We start from the raw sequence: 22104 nt of genomic DNA, 5'->3' as shown, positions 1-22104 counted from the left end.
GTGTTTGATATTTATCATACATTGTAGAAGTGTGTTATGCTTACCAGATAACAGGTGGTTATTTTGCTAGCATAAAAGATATAAAATTATTACATTATGTTAAACATACATCATATGAGCATTTTAAATCTAGCATTTACTATATATAAGCGCTAGACACGGACGGAATAATTGAGTTTAGGCGACATTGTGCATTTGAGTGGTACCCGGTTAAGTCTGTGATCTCAGCACCTCCACCGGTAAAACCGTACAATTTACAGGACCTCGGAGGGGGCAGAGGTCAGGGGTTAGGTTGTACTTGAAATGGGACAGCTTTTTTTGGTAAAATCCCACCTATAAAATGTACTTTACCAAATACAAGCTTTAAAAAGTATAAATGCGACACATGAAATGAAAAGATTTCTGATGCCCCTTTAGTCTCACAATTTACTTGCAATGTGAAAATGGAAAAGTTGAAATTAAATAAGGGGCTATTCCCATACGGATGGCGAGCGGGACGTTGAAATGGTCCTTTTGCTGGTCACACAAGCCGAGTACATAAAGGTACTTCCCAGAAACGCAGAAAGCGGGCGTACACCCCCGAAAAACACACCGCGGTGCATTTGCACAAAAATTATACCACTTTTTAATTTCAGTGACCATAGTTATGTTTGGGGCACTCTCTCTACCACCCCCTCCCCCTTGTCTATAGACCAACTGTACAACTGGCATTTGACACGGTCAGTGGTGTCGGCAAGAACCAATATGTCGGCTGCATAGCTATTGTGTTTAGATCAAAGTGTGTTAGTTACAAGTGTACTAGGATCAATATAGCAGAATTCAGAGTTATACCGGAGTTACTAAGGAGGAGAACTCTCTACCTGAGACCACAGCTACAGGAGGACAAAACCCAACACTCCACTGAGTACTGGCACCATCCACCTCAAGCACCGGCTCTGGACACTCCTTACTGCTCTGCTCTAACATCACTTCTGATTTACTGAACCACTTGCCTCTCATTTAAATTCTCAGTATGTCCAATCTGTTCATCTTCATCACCGCGTTCTTCTACCCACATTGTGTTAACTGCTGCCCATGTCTATCCACCATCTTCCTCTCCGTGCACTTGTTCCTCTATTCCCCATCCTCCCAGCCCAATCTCCTCTCCTACTTCAACCTACTCTATCACCACTTCAACCCACCCTCCTGCCAGTCCGACTGTGTAGCCTCCACCTCCTCTGCTTCCCACCTGGGCTGCTAAATTTAATGTCTCTTTAGTTCCTATTATTTCTCACTACCCCCTCACCCCCCCTCTAGGATGTAAGCTCTCACGGGGAGGGTCCTCTCCCCAATGACTCGCATGCATCCAGTCTGTCTTCCTTGTTTGTCCCGGTCATGTCTGATGCTGAATTGCTTCTGTATGTCATAGTATTGGTTGTTAATTGAACCCATGCATGTATTATTCTGCTCTGTACCCATGTACTTATGTTTACTGTCTTCATGTATGTCATATCTGTGCTAATATGTCAGGCGCTACGGCTCTGTGGCTTCATACTAAATAATAATAATAATAATAATAATAATGATATATGTGATATGAGGAGACAGTGTAAAGTCCAGGGAGGAATCCAGCAAAAAAATTTAGTACCTTTGGACCTGGGCAAAACCATGTTGCATTGGAGGGGGAGGTCAAATTAAAATGTGAGGACAGGTTTATAGTTGGGGTAGAGCAGGTCCTAGAACATCATTTAATGTCAGTGTAAAAATAAAGCTATCAAGTAATTGTGTCCTACATGAAAAAACAAACAGAGTTTTCCTTATCTGCAAAATAATAAACTCATTTGCACCCCTCACACTGTAACATGGTTTCTTTACGGTTCAAAGTTACTCATTTTCTTCCTTTACTTTCCTTAATGAGTCAGGCCCGTTGCCTATAGCAACCAATCAGATTCTAGCTGTGATTTAGTACATTCTACAAAATGATAACTAGAATCTGATTGGTTGCCCCACACCGTATATATAGTACTGGATCTCTTCCTGGTGCTGTGTGTTATAGGGTAACAGCAGGTACTAGCTGTCAGCCAGTGCTTGCTGGCACATGTAGTTCCACAATAGTTACCGTACACTAGTATCCTTTATTTATTCTTATCACGGCTCCACTAGGAGCGAGTTATGTCCCTTTATTATAGTTTTTTCATTTTATATTCCTGTGGACTATTTCAGCAAAGATGAAGGTTGGGTTTAGCAGTCTAATCAGAAAGTAAATGTGGGTGGTGCGAGTGTGTTTATATTAATCACAGTTTTAATGTGTCTATGTATTTCTTCTCTAATAGGTACTATAGTAGAGCTATATGTACTAGCCGCAGTGTTTGTGGCTGCAAGGCCTTGCTGGGACTTGTAGTTCCACACTAGTATGCAATCTACCTTTAACTTCACACTTTAGCCATACCCACCCAGGTTACAGCACACCAGGGTTTTGAAAACTATTTCATTTAGAATTTAAAACAGATTAGATACAGCAATCATCATCAACTTGATGCCGTACTCTGCTATACAACTATACGCCCTTCAATGCAGCAGAAGTTATACTCTGCATTTTGAGCTGCAAATATCTCAAGATACATGCAAATCAAAACGTAAAACTGCAATGTTATTGGCTGTATGTTTTCACTTCTGTTCGGGGCTGCAAAACTGCAAATCTAAATCAAGCCCTGGCTTATTACACTATGGAGAACAGAAATGTTTATTTTTAGCTTATTGCTCCTGGGAGCATTTCTTCCAGTTTGATTATTAGAAGCCATTATTCTGGGGAACGGCTGGGAAAACAATCCGTAAGTGGAAGAAAAATATCTGTTCCGTTTTCGACCACCTAACTGTATTCATAACATCACGGATGTGGCTGAATAATCCTGACCTTTAAAACACAACAGGACAATAGCGTTAAACTACAAATCATAGTTCTACAACTGGAATATAATCCTAGAAATTGTAATACTGGTAACAGAGCATCCCACACTAAGCCTAATGTGTGTCTTATAGGACAGTGTGTTCTCTTCTGCCTCAGAAACAAAGAGAGCAGAATTTCATACTCCCACAATCAGTATGCGCAACCTTTATGCTTTATGGAAAAGCTTAAACGGATTCTGTGCTTTTAAATATAGCAATGATTAAAGCTTATTGCGTTTCCTATAAGCGCATTGATTTGCATTTCTCACTTTGTGGCATCTATTTCCATTGTCAGTGACTGAGACTCATTTAGGAACAAATGTGCACCCGCACTACAGCCCGCACCATTACCCACGCTACTAAGTACACCACTACTTTATTTGTGCAAGCATGCCTATTTGTTCAATCTAATTGCAATCTGCACCACCATAAAAAGTTGTTTTGCAGAGCGAAAAAGTTTTGAGCCCATCCGCAAAGCAACCCCCCCCTCCCAAAAAAAGGTGACTTCTCCACACTTAATGGAATAGAAATTATTTATTTTTGCAGAAAGAAGTCTTGCATTTGCATGTGGGTGTAAAAGTAGCGATACACCTGCAACTTATCCATTTATCCATACCCATGAGGTTCAAACTATTGTACCCTCACGTCGGCCCACTTTTTCTACAAATATACCTACTTACCCATAGACTTAGAACTTGACTCAGACAAGAACCACTTGGCCCATCTAGTCTGCCCAATTTTTAACCTATGGTAGCCTCAAACCCTATTTGATCCCTATTTCTTTGTAAGGGTATCCTTATGTTTATCCCAAGCATGTTTAAACTGCTCTACTGTATTATCCTCTACCACCTCTGATGGATGCTATTCCACGTATCCACTACCCTTTCTGTGTAGTAGTTTTTCCTCAAATTTCCTCTGACCCTACTTCCCCCCCAGTGTTAGTACATGTCCTCGTGTTCTAATACTTCTCTTCCTTTGTACAATGTTTCCCTCTTGTACCTTGTTATAACCCTGGATATATATGAAAGTTTCTATCATGTTCCCCCTTTCCCTTCTCTGTTCCAAACTATACATAATAAGATCTTTTAGTCTTTCTGGGTAAGTTTTGTGCTGTAGGCCATGCACCATGTTAGTTACCCTTCTTTGGACAGTCTCTAATGTATTTAGCACAGAAAGCGATTGGCTGTTGGGTGCTTGAATTTAGTGACATCAGGAAACTGAAGTCTGTATTGAGTCTGTATATTCTCTACTTCCCCGGTCATACGACTTAGCACTGACCCCCTAGCAGACGAAGGGGACAGAGCAGATGTTAAGCTATTGGAAAGTGTATCTAAAAAACCATCAATGACAATCTTCTACATTAATGATCCTTGGGGTCGAAGCTTTTTTCTAAAATCCATATATTGTATCAAGCAGAATTAACCTTTAACACTCTCAGCGGTAAAACAGCAAAGTATATTTTTACAGCAGCGAGATGGACAGCCATTGATATTTGGTGAAATAGGTAAAGACTACAAGTGCAGATTTACTATGTAAGGACATATATTACAATAATAAAACACCACAAATATAATATAGAGGGCACAAAAGCATAAATACATAGAAAAAAAAGATAGCAATGCTATTACCATCAGAGGTATATTTTAACTCAAAAAACCCTATTAAAGAATTGAATGACAATGTTCTTTAACGATGGAAGCGTGCCAGGTAGAAGATTTGGCACTGCCGGTGTATGCTCGGGCTATGGATCATATACATGTTCCAGAGGTTATTCTACAAACATCTGAGTGTTAGAATCTCTATTTTGCCTAAAATTCCTTTTTTTATGTATACATATCTAGTATTGAGTTATCAATCATCTTACTACAATATATTCGTTATTGCCCTGTCACACTGTTGCAGCATCCACACAGCGTATGTAGACCCAGTGAACTTAGAATTCTAGCGCCCTGGGCGAGAAAGACAAATGCCGCCCCTCTAGCCCTCAATTTTAACCAAATTAACCTAAAATATTCCTAAATTGCGCCCCCCTTCAGCGTTGCGCCCTGGGCGGTCGCCCCCTGTCGCACAGCCCTAGTTACGGCCCTGCAGTTATTTACACACTGTTGTACCACCTATTTATGTTGCATAAACATATTACATTATTTTGATGCCTCTGTTTATGTCAATGTTCTAAACGTAGAATTGGGGTCCCTCAGGGCTCTGTTTTGGGACCCTTACTCTTCTCTCTATACACCTCTTCCCTAGGTGAACTCATCAGCTCCTACAGCCTCAACTATCATCTCTACGCTGTCTACGCTGACAACACCCAACTTTACCTCTCCTCTCCTGATCTCTCTCCCTCCTCTCTAGGGTGTCCGCCTGCCTCTCTGCCATCTCCTCCTGGATGTCCTCTCGATTCCTTAAGCTTAACCTCGCCAAAACTGAACTCATAGTCTTCCCTCCCCCTCACCCCCTTCTGACCTCTCCATCACTGTCGACAACACCTCTATCTCCCCTGTCCCCCAACTTCGCTGCCTCTGGGTCATCCTCGACTCCTCTCTCTCCTTTGGCCCCCACATTCTCTCTCTTGCTAAATCCTGCCGCTTCCAGCTGCGTAACATCGCACGCATCCGGCCCTTCCTCTCCCAAGATGCCACTAAATGTCTTATTCACTCTCTGATCATCTCCCGCTTGGACTACTGCAATCTCCTCCTTACTGGTCTCCCCCACTCTCACCTCGCTCCCCTTCGATCTGCACTTAATGCTGCCGCTAGGCTTATCTTCCTCTCTCGCCGCTCCTTTTCTGTCTCCCCCCTCTACCAATCCCTTCACTGGCTCCCCCTACCCTACAGAATCCTGTTCAAGCTCCTCACTCTCACATACAAGGCCCTCGCCAACTCCACTGCACCCTACATCTCCTCCCTCCTCTCTATTCATGCTCCATCCCGCCCTCTCCGATCGGCCAATGACCGTCGCCTCTCTTCCCCCCTGATCACCTCCTCCCACGCGCGTATCCGAGACTTTGCCCGCGCTGCCCCCCTCCACTGGAACAAACTCCCTCCCTCCATCAGAACTTCCCTCAATCTGTCCAGTTTCAAACGGTGTTTAAAAACCCACCTTTTTCTTAAAGCCTTCCAGTCTCCCACTTAACTTCCTACCTTTTCTTCTGACTCTTCCCCTCCATTCCCCTTCCCCTATCCCTATCCTCCGTTTCTCCATCTCTCCCCTGTGTTCTCTGTCAGTCCACCCCTCCCCTTAGATTGTACGCTCCTTTGAGCAGGGCTTTCTCTCCTCCTGTCTTCACCACTTTTAACTCTGCTCGCCAGCTACCCTGCCTTCCTCCTCGAGGACCCTCTTCCCGCGTCCCCTCTCGCTCCCTTCTCTTCCCCCTGGGGGTCTCCCTCTCATCTGTGCCCTCCCTCCTAAGTGCCGTTGCTGACTGACCTTCCCCTCTCCTCTCCCCTCCCCTCTAGCTGTGCCTTGAGCTCACTGAGTTCCTGTGATTATTGTTTACTGTTCTGTGCTGTCTCACCTCGTATTGTAATCTTGTCTGTCCCTGTACGGCGCCGCGGACACCTAGTGGCGCCCTATAAATAAAAATTAATAATAATAATAATAATAATAATAATAATAATAAAATATTCATTTATTATTTTTTTGTTAAATCTTTTTATTTTCCACAACAACAATAAAAAGGAGGGTACAAATATGTATGTAAATCACAAATGCAATGTATAATTAATCCCTTTTCCTTTTTGTACCAACATTATATTATTGTTTTTAGTATTTCACAATAATCTGTGTTAAAAAGACAATCAAATATCCATTAGATATGGAGTAATCAATACAAGGGTGGGGTCAAGATCGTAAGTATTTATGTAACAATATGTTTTTCCTTTATAGTTACTTGAAATCAGTAGGGGATAAGATAATATCACTTGAATGAACATGATTTAAATAAACAAGCGTGTATCATAGTAGATCTGATAACTACATTATTTGATCAAATGACAACAGCATTTAGATATGAGATCATGAGCTTATATGTTAAGAAATGTATCAATCGTCACTCTGAGTGGGGGCTGTAGTTTCTCCTTGGCCGGCTTCCGAGACACGTGTAGAGTGGCATGGTACATCCTCCCTTTAGTGAAAAAATTAAAGGTATATCGGCGGATCCTGCATAAAGGTTCCAGTTTCACACCCGATCGTGAGTTGAAACATTTCCAACAAGGGCGTATCTCCAATGGGACACAGAGCTGAGGGGGGGTCGTCCTCCCCAATAAAACCCCATGTGTAAGTTTCTTGACATTGGGGGGTACCTGGGGGCCATTGGAAAAATTTTCCTACGGGTCCCACAAATGTTTAGTGACACCCCTGATTTCCAGCCTTCATTTTTGACGCTCCTAATCACTTCCATCCCTTAGATTGTAAGCTTGCGGGCACGGTCCTCTTACCTCTCTCTGTGTGTATTACCCAGTATTGTTCTATTACTGTGTTTGTTACCAATTGTAAAGCAGGGACAAACGCAGGATTTGTAGAGGGGGGGTTTCCACAACACCACGCCACCAGTGGGTGTGATCAGCATTCATGGGGGCGTGGCTATAATTTTAGACAGTGCTTGGCTGCTCTCCAACTCTTCCTATCCCCATAATATACATGGGCAATGCTGCCTGCACTACTGTTAAGTGCACACAGCTCTCCCTTTTTGAAGCAGACCTGTGTGAAGCAGGAGCAGGGTCCAGCCACCTCAATTATACAGTGCCCCAGGCTTGGAGGGGGGTTTCCAGGCACTAAGAACCACCCACCCCCCTCGGTTTGCCTATGTAAAGCGCTACGTAATTCGCTGGCGCTATATAAACATTGATGATTATTCCTTCTATCTACCTAGAAAAAAATCGTCCATGTGGACCTTGACTCGTATTTTCCTTATGAACGCGTTCTCATAACACAATGACATTGCAGGAAGATGACATTGCACTATATTACATACGTGTGATTAGAATATATTACGCTGGATAGCCTGCAATAAGCACGTTATACAACGCTGACCTTAGAGTACACAGCGTCTCTACCACCGGTGGATGCCGCGCTCCTCAGTGATTTATCCAGTCTATATAGGGTAATGTCACACAGGTTCTGAAGCAAAGTGGAGAGAAACATTCGGCTGATAAATGCCCCTGGCTCCCTGGGGATTCCAGCGCTCTCCATTTGCACATGATTTGTGATAATGGTTCAGGGTGTTTGGAAGACAATACACATAATTTATTGGAGACATTGCGGAGATTACCTGGGTTGTATCACCGAACCAACACAGACACTGCTTACTTAACATGTGCGGGGTGTCATATTTCTATTAGCGATCAATGTGTTGAGTACGTGATGTTAAGTGATGAGGGCTTTATACAAAGGCAGCTGCTGTATTCCACCTATTGATTTAGACAACAAGAATGACAAAATCCACTTCATGTATAAGAAAATGTAACCTTAATATAAAGGGTGACGGCTCTGCAAACTGCAGAGGAGATTCATGAACATATCAAGGTTATTATTTAAGTGGAACTCCAGTAAATTAGAATATACAGCACAGAAGAAATAAGCGTCATTGACTAACAATAATTACAAGTGTATCTACTCATACAATCACGCTGGGGCTCCAATCATTATTAATAAAGGTCGTTAATAGTTTTATAGAGGGCTTTAGAGCTGATTTAGGCTACCTGTGATGATTCAGCAGCTGTGGAACTAAAAGTCACAGGTAGACCTTACATTAGACTACAGTGATGACTTAAAATATATAGTTTATGCAAGATAATTACAAGTGCAGCAATTTAATAGGGCAATAGTTTTACAGTACACAAGTGACTTAATATCTGATGAATAAACTGTACACGATATATACGGAAAGTAGCAAAATATAACTTATAATTGGAGAGTAGTGATGTCCCTTAGGTCACATGACTCACCATGAACGTGTTCCATGATGGATTATAACTGCGGATTGTTTTATTTGGTCCTCAGCGACTTCCAATAGCCTTATATTTTATAGTAAATGGTACATTATTACCAGTATGTTTTATATAAAAGTTTAAGCCTGAGGACGGGAACTGCTGTCTCTCCCACCATTGTAGCACTACATATCCCAGCTTCACAACAGTTCTGCAACACCTAAAGAGCTACATGTTGGCTCTCTCTGCTTAACATCACCCCAATATAATTTGCAAGTGTGTAATTGCTAGAAAACAGGGGTCCCGATTCATTAGGGAACGTAGATACCGATACGTGACGTATTTTGCGTAAAATTATCTGCGCACTCCCAGAACCGAATCATACACCAGAGAGCGCAGCAACGTCCAATTCATCTTCGAGCGCAAAGGACCCTACTACAGCCTATGATATCAAGGACAGAACGTGGAGGTGACTGGGCGTATGCACGTAGTCAGTGTACAGTAAGGACGTGCCAAGCTGGAGCGCACGCAGCAGCGTCTGATTCAAGCTTTGGGCATTTCTCAGGTACGTGTTTTTTGTCGTATCACTTGCACCAGCTACAGGTCTGGTGTAAGTGCTGATTACTAGTCATGACGGCTGTGTATACAGCTAGAACATGTGTTTGTATCAGGAGCAACTGTAACAATGTATTTTATGCACTGTAGACCATAACATGATAAATGTTTTGGAGAGCAAAAACCCCAAAACACAACTTTTCTTTAAATTAATTTTGCCATGGAACTTTATATTCCACATAGATATTGGCCGTATCCTGCAGTGTATTGTCTGTTAGAGCAGAGCGGATCTAGACCCGTATTCATCACCAGACGTATCTTCAGTCCGCACCTATTTGAATACGGACGTGCGTATACCTGATTTATGTACGTTTTAAAAAACAAAAAGGAATTTTATGTTGGTTTTGCGAGCCTTAATGAATCAGGCCCAGGATGTCTAAGGATGAATAATTTTGTCTATATAACATCAATGAGTATATAATTATTACATTCACCGTAACCCATAGAAACCAATGTGAGATTGAGAGTTTACATTTTTTTTTTGGTGCCCATTATGTTTCCGGCCTCCGACATCAATATGCAGAGACACTTTCTTAGGTTACGAATGAAGACAGACAGGGAATCTGTTGTATAATTAGATGCACACAATGGGTGATCTAGGCTAAGTGTACAACTGTAACTCAGACCTTCCAATAGTAATCAATCAGACGTTCCCATTCACTAATCTGACCTTCATTAGACAGGTCAAAGCTAAATGTCCGTTGGCTGCATATTGCAGATTGTTAGTGTGCTGCTAAATCCTGTGTATTGTTTATTTTGCCAGGAGCTTTAGGAAACAAGCGTAAGTTTGGGCAGAGTTGGCTGCATTTGACCTGAGGTCAAAACCCCCTTCTCTCATCCGTTTGATTGAACAATTCCTTAATTCAGTTATAGCCACATAAAATGGTTTTACCATCAGTTCATTTTTAATTACTGGTGGCAAAAAAAGTCTGACATATACGCTGGGCACCGTGCCCCTCTCCCGCCCCTGCAACCCCTCGCGCAACGCACCAACTGTGACGTAATCGTAACCCAAGTCTGTCTGTAGTCAAACCGAATAGATTGTAACGGTCAACTGAATCCCGTCGCTGATTTCCCGTCATTTTATTGCGCAGTATTCAGTTATTTCCACCAGGAACTAAAACTGCGCACAAGAGCTTACCATTCGGGACCTTCCGGTGTAATTTTAAAATGTCGCAACGATGGAGAAGTTCATGGATGTAGCAGAATCCTAGTAATACTTTCTGCAGCTGAAGAAAGGACTGACATACTACTGAACTTTTGTTTTCATTGTCAATCATTAATGAAACATTCGCAAAAGAAAAAGGATTGAAAAAACGTCTGGATGAAAACCCAAAACAAACTGTTTTTGAAAACTAAGGGAAACATTGTGCGCCCAGTCTGTAGGAGTACGAGAGGCACAAGTAAAGTGGTTCTCATCATCAGTTATTTATATAGCGCCACTAATTCCACAGCGCTGTACAGAGAACTCACTCACATCAGTCCCTGCCCCATTGGAGCCTACAGTCTAAATTCCCTAACATACACACACACAAAGACAGACTAGGGTCAATTTTGATAGCAGTCAATTAACCCACCAGTATGTTTTTGGAGTGTGGGAGGAAACCAGAGCACCCAGAGGAAACCCAAGCAAACACGGGGAGAACATACAAACTCCACACAGATAAGGCCATGGTCGGGAATCGAACTCATGACCCCAGTGCTGTGAGCCAGAAGTGCTAACCACTGAGCCACTAGAATCACATGTACGTCTAAATGCTTTATATAAGAACTATTAAGTCAGAGGTGCCCAAACTCTGCCCTACAGCTACCAACAGGCCATGTTTTCAGTATTTCTTTAATCATGCACAGGTGAGTTTACCTATATGCTGGGTCAGTAATTATCCTTCCTGTTTCTACAGACAGAAATCCTGAAAACATGACCTGTTGGGAGCTCCTTAGGGCTGGGTTTGAGCACCAGGGTCAGGGGGTCTAACTTAGGCTGGGTCACCTGTATATTTTTCCTAATAGGCTGCTGAGTAGAGTTTTGCCCCCTGGGCTTAAATTTGCCTGCTCTCTCCTGACAAGGGTATTAAGTAGTTAACATTTTTCCAATGACAACAAGATCCTTTTGCAGTTCTAACTGTCCATTTGTATTAAATTAGTTACCACTATGTAAAAGAATTGAATCAATGACCTTTCTACGGCTCATGAGCCAGATAAGATCATCAATTAGGGGCAATATCCTGGGACCCCCATAATTTGCTCACCTTCTATGCTGATGTAATGCTGTAGGACACCTTAAGATCACATTGCATGGGGAGGAATGCCAGACAGGTCCTGATTGGAAGAGTTTGGTCCAATCAGGGGCCAGTCGCAATTTGTATCCCCTTGTTGGGATAGGATGGGGTCACTTAATCTGGGGAATCTGGGGAAACCCCCATGATCCCCCAAAAGTTAGAAAGTAGTTTTAAGATACAGTAAAAGAAACTTGTAGCTCACGTCATACATGAAATAGCTCAGCTTTAAATATTATCCATTAACTTTAGAGCTAAGAAAAATTTAGCACAGCAATTTCCATAGTAACGTGCCTCTGATACAGAATATTCTCTATTTTATTTTCTAACCCCGGGCTGTAGATACATAATGCCTGGGTGAGGCTAGTACATTGATTGGCTGCATTATCCGCTGCGTTTAGGTGACAGGAGCCCTGCGATCGGAAATTTACTGTGTAGAGGGATTAACTACTTTGTGTAGTTGCCAGCGAGTAATTGCCCTGTAATGCATTATAAATATGTGTTCTCGAACAGGTTTGTCTTTTATTTATATATAGAGAGAGGCTTATTATATATAATGCGTGCCCCGAATGCTTTGCAGGCCACGGTCCATTTACTCATAATTTGGTACTTTCTGTCACCTAGCAACATCAACTTCAGAAGCATTTATAAATTAGTAATAATGCCAGGGCCGTACGCTGTTGGTCTGTCAGAGAGGGTAAACTAAAAGCATCGCCTCTCTCCTAGGGGACTCAGAGGCTATCCGCAACCGGTAGAGTGGTTGTAATTTTTATTTTTCGAGGAAAGATAGAAATGGATTAATGCCCACTCAGTGTCATGTGATAACTGCGCAGTGTTATAATAAAACCCACTTCAATAGCCAGTTACTGTCACTTCCACAGAGGCCCTTCTGTCAAACAGATTCAGAGATGATCTGAGCTGCTCACAGAGACCGGCTCTCATTCAGCCGTCGTCTCCGCTGACATTAAAAGTCACTGATGTATATTTGAAGACCTTTCCCCATTGAGACGGCAAAGCTTCCATACTGTAAACCGATGCTAGGATGAGTGGCTAGTAATAAAAGATGTCATAACAGAGACTGTCTTCTATGTAGAGCCTGACACCAGCAAATTTATACCGCTGCAAATTCCGGCCTGGACAAAAAACACTTCAACATCCCAAGGCTCAAGAGCAGGTCAAATAATCCATCTAGTGCAGAATGAACATTTATTTATTGCAAAGTAAATATCTTGTAAGAATTAAGAACTGTGATTTAGAATGCATAGTTTGGATGGACCACTTAAGCTGGGTACACACTGATGCAATTATCATGCAGATAACACGATAATTGACCACTTGAGCAGGTTAGAAGCGTGTACGCTCCCACAATCATGTGTCATCGCACCAAAGCACATTGCATCTGTTGATTTGGTTTTCTGAACCTCCTAAAAATCACGATTGGCGATGTCGGGCAAATGTGGCAGTGTGCACGCACTCACCACCAGCAGCGTAGGCAGATATCTGTAGAGATGACAGAGTCACAATCTTTTCAGCAGATGGTTATGAGAGATGAAGATCACAGATCTGACGGTAAATCGTGTAGCTGTGTGCACATGAATCTGCATGGTCATCGGGACTTTCAGTTGTTGGTGAAACGTTTACAGAAATCGCATCTGAAGTAAGATTACATGGTGTGAAATCTAAGTTGATCATTTAAAATATGAACCGTGAACCTAAAATACATTGTATCACCCTCCACACTCCATAATAGATAACTGCAGCTCCTCCCACATCCTGGTATTTTCACCGACTATTGAATTCTCACTAGGCAGCTGCTGGTGTTGGATTTTATCAAACCAAATGTGGCAACAAAGTAAACAGCTCACAGTAGTGATGGCCCAGAGCCGGATTAAGGGGGGGCACATGCCCCGGGCCCCCCTCTCTCAGGGGCCCCCCGATCGATGCTTGAGTTTTTTACTATTAAAAAGAAACAAAAAAAAAAAACAACAAAAGACCTGCAGCTGATCCGTCCCCCCTCCCTTTCTTACCTTATGTGTGTTTGCCTTCCTCTGACAAGTCACATGGGACACACCACATGACCGGTTGCCGTCCCATGCGAGACAGAGGAGGCTCCTACACAGCTCTGCTGGATGCAGGTCAGTGTGTGAGAGGGGGGGGGGTATTTTCTAAATGTAATAAGAGGGGTGTTGGATTTGTATTAATATAATGAAGTGAGGGGATTTGTCTTACTGTAATGAGGGAAGAAGGGGTTGCTTTAAAGCAGGCCTGTCCAACCTGTGGTCCTCCAGATGTTTGTGAAACTACAAGTCCCAGCATTCCCTTCCAGCTATCAACAGGTTGTCTACTGGCAAAGCATGTTGGGCTCGTAGTTTCACAACACATGGAGGGCCGCAGGTTGGACAGGCCTGCTTTAAAGTGATGAGGGAAGGGGGGGTTTCTTAATGTAACGAGAGGTGACCTTTTAATTTAATGGTGGACTGTGGGTGGGGACTAAGTTTGGGGAGAAGGAGGGCTATTTATTAAATGTGAATAGGAATTATTTAATGCTGGGGATGGGTTATATTTATTAAACATAAATGTTATTAATTTATTGCTGGGGCTGTTTGGAGGGAAGGAAATAGGTTACTTTATTAATTGGGAGTACTATTAATTTAATGCTGGGGCTGGGTGGAGTGAAAAAGGTCTAATTAATTGTGTGTATGCTATTTAATGTCAGGGCTGGTTGGAGAGAAAATATCTATTTATACTAATGCTGTAATATATTTTAATGTTGGAGCCTCATTATTAAATGTGGGTGCTATTGATTTTAACGCTGGAGGTGGTTGAAGGTTTCTAAATTTAATGTATATATTTTTTTTCCAAATAAAGCCCCCAACATTCCACGATTCAGACAAGCAGCAACTAAAGACACAGCAGCCACAGGTTGTGAAAGTAACAACAGGTAGGAGAGAGCAGGACAATTTGCCAACTGTCCTGAATCTGGTGGGGCAGTCCCGAATTTGGGTGACTGTCTCACTTAGTCAGGATTTTGTCCTGACTAAGTGCAAGGACAGTTGGGAGGTATGTCCCGCTTTACATCGTACTGCTCGTGAAGGCAGAGCTGTGTGCTTCTAACAGTAGTGCACACAGTATTGCCTGTGTATTTGTCTAAAATGATAACCATATAACATCATAGGGGCCCCCCCGGCTTAAGTGCCCTGGGCCCCCTAGAGCCTTAATCCAGCTCTGGTGATTGCTGTTGCCTGCCAAGGGCTATTGTGGTGATAGAACATAGAGAAGCTCCACCCTCCTAAAATAGCTTTAAAAAAGATCAGTTGTTTTCAAAAAGGATAGGGCAGATAGGATATTGGATTAACTTAGATGGGGAAATTTATCTGAGACAAACTGCAACGTTGCAATAGTTGAACAGCACACGTGGAGCACCAAGGAGCACCGCATTCACAGATGCACTGTACTGATGCACAGATAATACAATGCATTGTATCTGTAACAACCTACACTGCTCCTTTTGTCTCAAACATCAGCAGGGAAGGATTAATAAACACTTCAGTTATTCGGGGTATAATTTAGCACAGTAATGCATAGATTTTCACTCTATATGTGTTTAGCAGCGGTCTTCAATAATTGAACACTGTAATTTACATGTTTACTTAGAAAAGTCGCATAGTCCCATGCTTAAACACAATACAGCTCTTCAGCAGGAAATACATTCTCGTTATCCCATCATTTTCCGTAGTCAGCAAATCAGAGCATTACCCAACGCAAAAAAATGAGGAGTGCGTTGTTCAGTAAATACACTAAATGCTTTATAGATAGAACTTATCCTCACTTGCGTCAAAATACATGAATTTCTGCTCTAGAACAATACTCATCTTATTGTACACCACAAATAGGTAGGGGGTTTATGACTGCTGGAACTACAAATCCCAGCATGCATTGCCTAATATGTTAATTGTGTATAAAGGCAAAAATGATGTAACGCTGTCTGAATGAAAGCAATCTATGCAAAAATTATATTTACAGATAGTGCTGTATCAACACAGCAATAAAGTAACATCATAGGTATAAATGTCATCGTTACACCTAACCCCATCCGTCTAAATAAAGACCATTCAAACCAGTCTCATATCAGCCACAGAAAATCTGGACGGTGTCAGGAAAAATCAGGACCACTCGCAAATACGCATGCAAGACTTTGTATACACTATATTTTCTCTTTGCTGTAGCAAAAATCAGTCTAGAAATAAATTATCGCTTCTGTGGGTTCGCTCGTCACATTCCAGTTTGTGGTTAAGCAACATTGTCGCACGTTGGAACCTGAAGTCATTTTTGTGATTTCTATGTGCAAAGTAGGTAAATGTTTGACAAACATGTGTAATGTCACGATGAAACTGCCAGACTTGAAATGTGAGACGAAATTAAGCCCAGAGGTTTTATGGACTAATTATGTAAATCCTATTGCTTTAATGAAGAGCTGATTAGCATTATGATAATTGGGAAATAAAAACAGGATTCACACATTATTTGCTTTCCCCTCTAACCCTGGTGACATTAACACTAGCCACACCCAGTGTGGACGCAGCTATTTGCATAGTGGGCATGTCTGGTAGAATGTAGGAGGGCTGAGTGAAAGTGGGCGGAGTTACTAAAAAAATGTGTGAACATTTATATGGCAGGAGTTGAGCAAAAGTAGAAAATTAAAAAAAGGTACCTCTGCTCTTATAACTAGAGATGCTCACAGACACCCGTGAACCGGTTTTGGATCTAAATTAGCTTTGTGTTTTGGTTTTGGTTTTGGCAAAACCGCCCTTGTGTGTTTTTATTTTGGTTTTGTATTTTTTTAGAAAAAATCCTAAAATATGCTAAAATCACATAATTTTGCTCTTTTTTTGTTCCTACATTATTATTAACCTCAATAACACAAATTTCAAGTCATTTGCAGCCAATTTTGACCACCTCACAGATGGTAAGCGACAGAGCAATGACACAAATACACGGCAGTTCCTAGCACATCTAGGACACATTGGCACACAGCAGTGGCAGAAAAGAAAAATGGTGGAAGATGGAATTGTGCTTAGGACCACCCTCCCTCCTAAGATGGAATTGTCCTTAGGACCACCTTCCCTCCCACCAATAAGTTGGATCTTAAAAAGGACTCCAAAACTCGAGAGATCTGAGATCCGACGTAACAATGAGGTTTTGCCGCGTTTTCAAATCCAAGGGCGCGCAAAAGTACCAAGCCGGCTCACGAGCCAAGTCGGATCTGCTAAGTTCAGGTATGATCGGTTCTCGGGGAACCAAGCCTGAGCATCCCTACTTATAATAAATGCTGGGCTATCACTCGAGGACCCCCTTCACCTTCCGGGCACCAGTGCCTGGATAGCTCTAATGATGACATTACATTATTACCAGGGGTAGAGAGCAGAGTCTGGAGTGGCACTGCCAAGTGGCATCAAAAAAATTTGCTAGAGGGCCAAGCAGGGCCTGGTTATCCAATAGCCGGACTAGGCTCTAGTCTAGGGCTCAAGGCTTTTAGGGGATGCAAAATTGTGACAGGGAGAAGTATAAACCAAATTTTAAAAATTTAAGAAAATAGTTCTCCACAGTAAAAAGAAAACATAAAAGAAAGAAATGTAGTAGAGTTTTAATCTTGACGTATTCCCATGGTGGAGGATGAAGATAATGCGCCATCCTCGAGCGGGCGCTGGAGGGTAAGCGAGTAGGAGAGAGAAGGATGGTGACAGTGCAGGTATGACGCCCCGCCTCCCGCTTCACCCTCAGTTGTGCTCTGTCACGCCTCCGTTCTGTTATATAGTTCTATGACAAAGATTACCGGGATCAGTTTAAAAAGCCTAGCGGAGCAGAGTTTCGAAAATGCGAGGACATAAACATTGGTGGGGGGGTGGGGGGTGGGGTGAAAGACGCCAGATTTTAAAATAAGGACAATGTTGTTTTCACATTTAGCCTGTAATGGAAAACAAGGGGGCGCTACAAGTGTATTAGCCTAGGGTGAACCCTTTACCAGCAATGCATGGTCCCCCCCCCCCCCCCAATTATTATAGAGTTTTAATGTCACTGCAAATGTTAAAGGTCAATTTCTCAGCAGCAGTAAAGCTCCACGGTGACATGTAGTCTTCAGTAGACATGGCCATCGCATTTTACATGTTAAATATAAAACACACGGTATACTTGATGTACATCAAAAATAGGCACATTACGAGTAGAATTATGTTAATGGTTTCCTCTAATACTTTCTGCTAATAGAGTTCTGAGGAAGGATGTAATGATACACCACATGACAATATATATATTTATTAGTTATTTAATTTGCACTTGCTACGCCTGGAGCGATTTCTCTCATAGTCTAACACTAACGAGTTCTCTGCAATCAGTGAGGACATTTAAGGACAAGGCTGTTCAAATGTGACTCCCCCCCCCCCCCCCCCCCCCCAAAAAAAAAAAAAAAATTAATTAATTTTTATTGCATATCAAATGTATAAGAGGTATTGCCCTACAGTTATTGCTGAAATGCAATTTTATTGTATAACAAGGTAATACCATATTACACCCTGGTATAAAGCTCTCTGTAAATTGCACAACATTGTGACAGCTACATCGCGGTCTTATCGGCCTCCGTTACGTTGGAGATGATCACCTGCCCTCTTCCGCTGAAGGTCCAGCCCAAGATCACAGTTTCTGGTTCGGAGATTCACCAGCTCTGCGATGTGAACACAGTAATGAAATTACGGCTAAATATGGAATTAATCTGTTGTCTTGGAGACCTGCTCTTCTCTCCTCTACTGATAACATTTAATCCGCGCTGTCCTTATCTCTATAGATGACCTTAGTCAGATGCGAGGTGTCAGAAACGGCTTCTCTCTCTCTCAATAAGGCAAACCTACAAATGAGGGGGAAATTAATTCTGACTGGGGGGCCAACAGCCACAACTCACACAGCTCCTTCCTACCTGGTTCTCCTTCAGACCAACAAGCCAAAGCTGGAAGAATGGACGGGAACGAGGTCAAAGTAAAAAAAATTATATATATATATATATATTTATATTTATATACGCAAAACCAGGGCTTACACATTACAGGAACATGAATTAAATAGAGTGCAGTGTGTTATTAGAGCTGATTGGACCAGCAAAGACAGTCATCTAATCAGATTTATTGACACGGTTAGTCTGCTGCAGGGTGTCAGCCGTGAGATGTGATCAGTTGTGTATTCCTAACGCATAGACAAATCTCCAGTGCCCATTCTCTTGTTCTGTATGCTGCAATATAGACAAGGCTTTGGGGGCAATTTAGAGTTACACGTTGGTTTGCAATCTTGAACCTGAGCAAATATGTACAGAGGCAAATTAAATATGTCTGCCCACATTTAGAACTGCGTTACGCTTGTACGAATCTCCTCTAAATACATATATAAGAGACCAGCAAGTAAGTATTCACAACGAAAGCGTAGAACTTGCACCTACTTTGTGTGGTCACACACACACACACAGACACAATATGCCTGCAAAACACATGTTTCATATACAACTGTAGCAATGTGCAATGAAAAAGTGCAATGCTCAGAGGGGTGGGGTAAACCTGCATCTCCCAGTCCCATTATGTACTGCACTTGCACTGTACTACCTCTCAAAGTGCAATGGGCCACAGGTGTTAAAAACACGGAGCTCACATTACTTGTTAAATTGGGTATAGGTGCAGAGGACAAATTTGCATAACATGAATAATTACGTCACACAAATGCACTTATGTCTAAATCTAAATCAAGATGCTCACAAATCCTTAAACATTTTCAATATCCACAGTTAAACTATAACCTCAATTTATCAACGCAGCACCCACTATTTTGCAGTACTGTACGCTCTACTCTCCCGTGACACGTTTTACCTCTCTATTGCATTTTTGGGACTATTTAATAGATTTTCTCTGGCTGTGAAAAGGGTCTGGTGTGAGCTTAATGATTTTTATAGTAGGGTGCTTGTTATACCATCAATGCAAGAGGTAATTATCTTTATTTAGCTTAATATTAGGTGCCGCTCTCTGCCCTTTTAAAAATCTGGAATTTATGACCAAAGTCTAAAAAGTTGATTTAAGTATAAAAGGTGAAAGAATTGCCAGTGTGACGTGTAATTAGGTGAAATGGACAATAGAGGGCACACTTGCGGTATGTGGAGACGAAGAGTTGTTCTATCCTCATGGTGCTCAAATATTGTCAAGATATAATAATAATAATAAAAAAATAAAAAATATTATTATTATTATTAATTTACTGGCCAAAAGAGACACAAACTTCATTTTTATTGATAAATATTTTTCCACTGATAATAAGATGTTTTACAAACATTTTCATTCCCTTTCCTCCTCTATTAAGGTTGGAATACAACATTTTTAACTCCTCAGATTCTCTGTAGCCATAAAGGGTTAACTGTCTTGCAGAGAGATGCAACGTTGTTTCAACAAAGTACAACTAAGTCCTGGCAGAATGCCAAATCCTTATGTAGTAAACTGGGAAGGTAAAGTAGTTTGAGCTCTCAAACTCCTCTGTTTTCAAACTCATTTGATAGTATCAGCTGAAATCCCAAACACACTGTAGTATATACTTATTCTCTAACAGAAGGTAGCATAAAACTTAATGACAATCATTTTTAAGTTAGTACCAATTGGAGTACATAAATCATCATCATCATTTATATAGCGCCACTAATTCCGCAACGCTGTACAGAGAACTCATACACATCAGTACCTGCCCCATTGGAGCTTACAGTCTAAATTCCCTAACATACAGAGAGAGAGACAGACAGACAGACATACTAGGGTCAATTTTGATAGCAGTCAATTAACCTACCTGTATGTTTTTGGAGTGTGGGAGGAAACTGGAGCACCAGGAGGAAACCCACACAAACACGGAGAGAACATGCAAACTCCACACAGATAAGACCATGGGTGGAAGTTGAATTCATGACCCCAGCGCTGTGAGGCAGAAGTGCTAACCACTGAGCCACCGTGCTGCCCCACAGACAGAAATCACTTATTTCTTATGAATTTAGCCACAAAATTGGATTTGTAACTTATTGCAACTCTGTTCCAGCAGAAAATGTCAAGTATCTAATTGCATTATTTGTATGGGCCCAAAGTAAGACGTTCCATTTACTTTGTAAATAAAGTGCATATGTTATTCTGCACGGTCGGCTATGGGACCCCAATTCCCAGACCCTTTAGGTAACCTTGACTACAGATCTACGAGTTTCCCTCTTTACCCTGATAAATAGAGATAATAGGAAAAAAAAAAAAGTTGCAGTTTGGTTCTAATATAATCTTTTAATATAATTTGTCATTTTAAAACCCCTTCCTACCGCCTACAATGGTCAAAATCATTTTGCTCACCTCTGCAACTAATGCACCAAGTCGTCCTGCAATCCATTCACCACCAGGGGGCCTTCTGTACACAGTAATATATTGCATCTGCCATTGGAAGCTGCAGGGTTAAAAAAAAAAATGAAATTTTTTAACTCCTTATCGTCAGAATCTGTTTGCACAGCCGAAGACCAGAAGTTGAACTGGAATTGCAGAGTCAGGTAAATAAACACTTTAGTCTTAACAATGATTCCTCCTGTGTGTAGATGCCGGGGAAGGGGGGTACAGCCAGTGTTTTAAATGCCTCATTAAATAGACGACTGCCCCAGAGTTGTGTTGAAGGATAGTACGATTGTATGCTATGTGCAATTACTCTGTACTCAAACCTTTTGTAGATAAGACACCAACATTTAGCACAATATCCCTGTCTTTATCTGTGGATTCTGACAGCGATGAGATATTTTCATTTGTGGGTCTCCTGTGAGAGGCTTTGTGATAGGGCGATAAGCTCCGTCGTATAAAAACTCATTCCCTTGTAGGCGGTCATATCTTTACGATGGCAAACTTACCTTTTATGGCGGAAAGACTTTATCTGACGGGAGATTTATACAACAAGCTGCGACGATGCCATTTCACTACATGTATATTCCCGCACCTCTCATGGGACACAATGTAATTTGATTCGCATTGTCTGTACCCAGTGAACCTAATAAGTGTCCATATAGAATAGAGCTGGATCCAGGTTGTAGCAGAAAAAATAAATAAAAAATAGGGAATATTGTTTCGAGAAACTGCTGACTCAGGTCTAAGTGGCTTTCTACAAATCCATGGCAGGATGCAGCGATTCCCGGTGTCAGTACCCAGGGAACGTTGCTGGTCCTAATGGAACCAACTAGTTCAGCAATTCCAAGTCTAAGGGCTAGATTTACTAAGGTGTGGGTTTGAAAATGTGGGGATGCTGCCTATAGCAACCAATCAGATTCTAGCTTTCTT

At 41.8% G+C, this 22104-nt stretch overlaps 1 long non-coding RNA gene across 1 annotated transcript in view; it reads right to left on the bottom strand.

Moving 5' to 3' along the window:
* The window catches only part of LOC142104005 (uncharacterized), a 62500-nt gene that overhangs the window by 34186 nt on the left and 6210 nt on the right, over positions 1 to 22104 (bottom strand). The window contains exon 2 of the long non-coding RNA XR_012679485.1: positions 21142 to 21232. This is a non-coding gene — a long non-coding RNA (uncharacterized LOC142104005). The remainder of the gene's footprint in view (positions 1 to 21141; positions 21233 to 22104) is intronic.

Source organism: Mixophyes fleayi, chromosome 10 (assembly GCF_038048845.1).
Source record: "Mixophyes fleayi isolate aMixFle1 chromosome 10, aMixFle1.hap1, whole genome shotgun sequence".
NCBI classification, from domain to species: Eukaryota; Metazoa; Chordata; class Amphibia; order Anura; family Limnodynastidae; genus Mixophyes; species Mixophyes fleayi.
Note: the sequence above shows the minus strand (reverse complement) of the source record. Positions and strands in the feature narration are given on the sequence as shown.